The sequence below is a fragment of the Platalea leucorodia genome (assembly GCF_965183815.1).
Source record: "Platalea leucorodia genome assembly, chromosome: 8".
Lineage (NCBI taxonomy): Eukaryota > Metazoa > Chordata > Aves > Pelecaniformes > Threskiornithidae > Platalea > Platalea leucorodia.
The window spans coordinates 26,790,609-26,797,594 of NC_138830.1; positions in this window are offsets into that span (position 1 = coordinate 26,790,609).

A 6,986-nucleotide genomic window follows, 5' to 3' on the forward strand; every position below is an offset into this window, starting at 1 on the left:
AGCTGGCAGCCACTGCCAGAAAGTAGAGCACCATAAAAATAAAAGAAGAAAAACATCAGAGGATGAGAAACATTAAAGCAAATTGACTATGGCCTAGGATATGTACTTAGCACAGCGGTTTTGATACATTGCACTGGTATCACATATACATACGCAACTTCATCACAAAACTAATAGGGAATTCATGCACAGGGCTCCCAGATTTGTTTCACAAGCAGGTCCCAAAACAAGTTAAAAGCCGACCAAATTCCACATAGGCTCAAACATGCACTCAACATGCCATCCTGTCGCCCTACACAACTGCCACTCATGCCTTCATCAGTATTATGTATTAACAGCACATGAAAACCCTATCCTACATAGTAAAAAAAAAGGAAGAAGAAGTTAAATAGCAATACTCCCTCATAAATCTGCACGACAAGTTCCAGGAAGACCCTGCAAATAATCTGTCATTAATGGCAACACGATCAGGGGGTGATTTTGTTTTGTTTGTTGCTATGTGAGATACTGAACTAGAACAACCATACAGACATACCCATATCTGTGTTTTTTCAGTTACTTTTACTTGCTTGTATCAAGAGATAATGGGCATCAGCCTGCTTCCAGCGAAGTCACTAGAACCGATTTAAGTGGGAAAAGGATCGGGCTCTCTTCCAGAGCTGTGAAAATTTCTGACTATGGGTCTGAATTAATTATGAGACAGTGCACATTGTCTTTTGGCAGAGTGCCTCTTCTGCAGCTCTTACTTTAAATGAACAAGCTGTGTTCATAAAACTGGAAAGGGGAATCATGGATAATGTTTTTTTAGTCTCAGACCACTTTCAAAGCAGAACTCTTTCACTGCTGTTTTTTAGGGACTCATGTGAGTTTAATCCTCCAGTGTGGTGACAGTCTAACCAGGTTCTGCTTACTGACTTTTGAGTCATAGAACAACAATGACTTCTCTAATTCCTCTTCCCACTCACCAAATTAAAGTACGGGTTATTTTCTTGCTGTTGCAAGTACTTCTTTGTTTGGCTGGAAGCATGGAAATGAAGCAGTTTTTGCCTGTTTCATGTCTCACCCCGTTATTACTCAGCCTGTAAGACCTGAAGCAGCTATTGTTTAGGGTAAACTATGAACCAAATGGAATATGATTTGATTTTCAAAGGCCACGTTAACTGCAGATCAGATATGGCATTGAAATCACCAGAGGAGAGGCAGAGCGCTGATGCATTCAGCTTTAGCATGTCATTTTTACAGAGTCCCTTTCCCTTCACACGAATCCACTGAAGTGCTGCTTGTTTTGTATTTTAATTCGCGCTCTCTCTGTCTCTGTACACAGTTTCCAACAGTTTCAAATTCAGACTGAGTTTTGCAAAAGAGGCGGCTGCCTTAAGCAGAGGAGCTGCCTTGTTTCTTCTGTGTACACCCTGGGGGATACACCTTGCTTTTGGAGATGTTCTTCTCCAGAAGACTGAAGATGACTAAAAACTTAAGAACAGAAAATACAAACAGCACTTTGGGCTCAAATACAACCTGTAACAGCCCCGATCCAAAGTCCAACAAAGTCGAAGGATGTCTTTCCTATTGATTTCAGATGAATTTTGATCGGGTCTGCATCCTGGTGCTGCAAAGTGCCCAAGCACACGCTCATCCGTCTACAAGCACAGTGGGACGTTGTTACCCATGCATTTGGCTGGTACCGATATTTACTAGTGGTGTCGCTGTCTTTTAGGTTCTGCCACAAAATGGCCCCTGTTCCCAGAGATGTGTAGCTTGGCCATAAGCACTTCCTCCTATCTGAAAAGTGGGAAGCAAAATGAAGCAATTTTTGGTTGTTGGCTTGGGGGCAGAAGGTATTACAAATCCATTTGCTCATCTCTGAATTCCAAGACTGGGGGGAGCTATGTCTGCTAGTTCCCAGCGCTTTTATGTGTTGCTGTAACTAAAGAAAACATTTATATTTTTAAAATGCAATTTTACAGGCTGTTTACCCACAAAACCAATACACAAGATATAAAAAGCAACTGTTTTATATGCAGAGTTTCCAGCTTTCCCCAAAGGCTTTTTCACTGTGCATCCTGCGTTATGGATCCATAATGCACACATGGTTACTGTAGGTAATCCATATTCGAGGTACACATCGGTGCCCGGGCACCGACTTCTGAGAGCCATTCTGTACCGAAGGCCAAATTCTGCTCTCATCTACCAAAGGGTGACACTAAACAGGACTGGGTATGATTAGGACCGGCATAATTTGGCCTGGTTTGCCCGAGTTGTTTCTGTGTTGTGGGCTCTGAGTAACCAGCTGGATTTTAATGGATTTATCTGCAGCGTTCTCTAAATCAGAGGCAGCCTCTGACCCTAGAAGCATGTCAGTAGAAGACTTTGTTCCAACATTTTCTTTGTAATATATTACAGTAACAAGCAAAAGAAATTAAACTATCTTGAAAACTGTCTTGTTAACAGTTTCACTTCAACCCACAAAAGGAGGGCTGACCTCAGCTTAGCACTGAGGCAGAAATTTCTTGATTCAAATCCTGCGCCCAGCAGATGCCTCAGTTTCTCCACCTGTACATTGCGAATAACAAGTTTACAGACTGTAAAGAGGTATTCCAAGGTATGAGAAGTATAGGGCACTTTGAAATGGGTTCTAAGTACAGGAAATAATTAAGAGAATGATCCAAAAGCCATCGCTCACCCTGGCTGCTGTGCTGGTCTATTTATGGCTGTAGGCCATGCTTTAATTTATTGTAAGTGCGTGCTGTGTGCCAGACCGTAGTTTGCAGGACATACCTGGCACTATTTTCTTCCTTTAGTGGGTTTAAGGGAACTTTTTTAACATAATGTGAATGTAGTTTTTTGTGATTTATATGTACTACGGTTTGAAGTGGTACAATCATCTCTTTTATTTTTAGGACTGATTATTTGATGCTACAATAACATGAAAAATGTATGTGTAGTTTTAAAATGAATGGAGAACAACGGCTTTAAGGCACGCTGGCAGAAGTAGTGGCCAGATAGTAAGTTCTTGTCCAATATGTGCCCCTTTCTTCCAAAATGTTTTTCCTGTGACTTCCAGATGCACAGAGACCTTCTTCACTACATGAAGTGTTTCTTCATGGGGCCTGTCAATGCATCATGATCCAGGTCAGGGTAGGTGAGTGCTGGGTACAGTGAGGCCAGGTACAAGACTGCGACCTCGTACTGTAGTTGGTGAGGCAGTTCCCCTTCAATTCAGGTTTTACCTGGTCCTCTGACACTCGGATGCTTGTCAGTCGCACAGTGTTTCTGCCATGGTTCCAGGGAGACCCTGTGAAAAGCCTTACAAAAGCTGGGGCTGTGTAAGGGATTTCTAAGGGTTTATACGGTCAGCAGTATTAGCGTGAGCGAGCATTTTGGACAGTCATTTATGTGGTAGCAGGCCAAGGATGATGGCTCTTAGCCTCTGCCATCTTACACTGTGCTGACCCTTGCACGTCCACAAACGAGGGTGATGCTCTGGGGATTTCCCAGCAGACTCCATTCCTGCTTTGGGAAGGTGGAAATGCCAAGACACGCTGCAGTGCTAAGAAGGAGGAGGTCTTTTTTGCTTTTAGTCACCTGAACAGTGTTAACTTCACTGCTTGGTAGGTGGTGTTGCTGAAGAAAACTTTTTATTGCTCATTTGTCTCATCCCAGCTAGCTCTGTTGAAGGAGTTTGCCTCCTACTCCAAAGTTTCTCAGACAGACAGATGCCACCTTGTACCCTACCCAGCTCACAAAATGCAGGATTGATTGGTAAGGCTGCAGACCCAGGCTGTCACGGGGTTCAAAGTCATCAACAAAAAAAAAAAAACCTCAGCAAAGGATCAGCATGACTTTCTGGCTTGCCTGAATTTCTCCCTTCATTCCCAACATATTGGAATAAATGGGGGGCACTTCAGGTTGATCGTTTTTCCACCCCATAGTCCCTTACTTGCTTACAAAACTGGGATGGCAATGGAAGCAGCATAAAGAAGATCCCAACAAGCTTTTGAATCCTCTCTCCCAGGGCTGTCCTGTAGGAGCAGAAAGGGCAGTGCAGTTGCTGAGAATACAAGCAAGGCAGAAGGACCGCCATGGTGGCAGTACGGACAGATGTCAGTTAGGAAGTTTTCACTCTGAGCCCCTCAAATCACTTCACAGAGACCACTGAACAGCTACAGAAGGTAATGACCAACATTACAGAACAGGGCCTGACCAACATTTACATCCTGGGGTTAAAAGCTTCTCGAGCTTATTACTGACGTTTAGAGTTACTCAGACCCTCCCCTATCCCACAGAATTTTCCAAATGTCACAAAAATGGGTAACGCTACAGGAATTTGCAACACAGGCTATGCTAAACATTGTATTTCCAGGGCTATATCTTGAAATGCAACCCATGCTGCTATCTATCTGCTGGATTCAAATCACAGGGCTGGCTGCGTTATCTTTTTTTGTTTCTTGTTTTCACTAATACTAGCGATCATGTTCCAGTGGCAGAAGTGAACACAGGATTCGCTGCCTGATCAGCCGTAGAGCCAAGCCTTTAAAGCACGGGTCAGTTAGCAGCAGTTCAGGTAAACCAGCGAGCAGCTGAGCTCGTCCCTGCACGCCGCCCGAGCTATCCGGGGCTGTTTGTTTTGCCACCATCAGCAGGAGTTCTGCCGAGGCGAATGCAGCCCTGATAAGCACGTGGGTATTAAAGCCTGCGTTGTCCCAGCTGCAGGTGGTTTTCTCTGTAATTTTTAGGCATGCAAGCTGAAAAAAAACAAGATTTGCAAATGAGTCTGTCTCATCCCTCAAAGCTCCACAATTCCCCCTCCCCGTTTTCCCCCAGGTGTCAATTCTGCAGACTGGATTGAGAGAGTTGTACTATAATGAATAATTTTATATTCAAATGGTTTACTGAGCATGATTTGTTTTGTACATATTGGAATATGATTTAACTTATTTTTATTGCCCCTTTTCATCTTTTTTTCATAAGGGGAAGACAAAAATCCCCACCCTCTCTCAATGTGAAGTTCCTCTGTGTTTGTGTGTAGTCTGCCAGGCAAACACACAAGATCCACAGGATTTCTCACCACCCCCACCAGTATCCAATTTTATTTTTCACTGTCATTTGGTTTTGTCTGAGGCTTTGCTTATATTGTCTCTTCTGTTCTCTCTGCCGCAATTCAATATGCACAGGGAAGGGAAAGGGCAATGCAGGCAGGACTTTCTTTTTCTTCCTCCCCCCTTTCTTGTGTGCTTTACCTACCAAGGAACTCAGTTGTTATCTTCTAGGAGTTGTGTGACTGAGGGTAAAAAAATACAGCTGTCCCCCCACCCGCCTTCCATCGTCCATATTGTAGATCAAACAGATTCAGCTTCTCTGAAAGTGATTGTGGCTGGAGTCATTCCATTGGGCTGAATGTGTATGGTTTGCACTTTTTTTTTCACTTCAGGAACTTAAAAACAACAAAAAATAAAAGACAACTGTTTAACTTGAGCCAAGTAACACTTAAAGCTTTATATATTTATTTATAGCATCTTACAAAAAGTGTTAAAATGTTTCTTTTCTTCCACAAGAAAAATTGGATTAAAAAAAATAATCATCTAATTGTTTTTGTCTAGATCAAGAATGAATGTTAGCAGATGAAATAAACCCTAAAACTGAGCATCTGTCGTGTGTGTTGTCCTTGCATTGGCCTTTGGATGCTGTTTTAGTGTGATATGTCTTGCCTTCCTGTATTAGAGAGAGATGAAGCTGCCAGTGGAGTTGATGAAGAATATTTGTTTTCTGCTAAAAAAACCAGACTCCTAACACAGAAATATTCAAGCAGAAATTGCAGTCCATTTATTCCTGTTGTTACAATTGAGCCAGCATTACAAAAAGCCCTTAAACCTCCTAAAACCTACCATCTTTTAAAAATTAATTATTACCTTCAATACTGTACGGTCCTCTTAGTTTTCTTTTTCATAGTCATTGCAACAAACAGATTTGCAGGCAATGAATGGTGGTTGTTATACCAAATATTACAGAAAAATTAACAGTATTTTTTTTTGTTTCATGTTCAGGAGTTCTTTCACCAAATGTGACCTGTGAAAATGTTCTCCTGTTACAGAACTGAAATAAGCTGTGCACCTAGTTTTGATAAAGTTTGTACGTTAGGGGGCAAGAAAATGACGATACAAGCGCTTCACAGTATCCTGAGAATAGCTAGATGTTTATGCAAGCATAGCAAATAATACCACTGTTATTTTACCCAAGCATCATTACACTTCACACTTTCCACCATATATGCTGGAGGAGCTGGAGGCAGCGTATGAACCTTCCCAGGTAGGCTGCTTGGGTGTTTCTTCTCTTCCACCTGTGAAAGTAATCCCACTCAAGTTACTGGAGGCCCAGCCAAGCAAAATGTATAAACTAGCACGATCACAAGGCTGAATCAATTCCTATTGCTGAGGGTTCCTTGTTTTACTTGCTGGGCGGTGCCGGCGCTGGTGGAAGCTCCAGGTGAGCGTTGGTGTGAGGAGAACATCACCAACCTCCAGGGGAAGCGAAGGCACAGAAACTTCGCAGTCGTTTACTCCAGGCTGTGCCACGAGCCTGTTGCAGAAAGATGCTTCACATCCCGCTCTCTGGCTCACGGCCTTTTGCCGTCACCATGAGGCAACGGTTCCTCGATCGAATTGTCCGATTTAACCTCCCATTGAGGTCTGCCCCAAACCGTAACTGCTGCTGAAAGAGGCACCGTGCTCCGAAGGAACCTATTCTATTAATCATAGAATCGTCAAGGTTGGAAAAGACCCTTAAGATCATCGAGTCCAACTGTTAACCTAGCACTGCCAAGTCCATCTATACCACGTCTTCGAGTACCACATCTATCCGTTCTCTAAATACCTCCAAGGATGGAGACTCAACCACTTCCCTGGGCAGCCTGTTCCAATGCCTGACCACCCTTTCGGTGAAGTTTTTCCTAATGTCTAACCTAAACCTCCCCTGGCACAGCTTGAGGC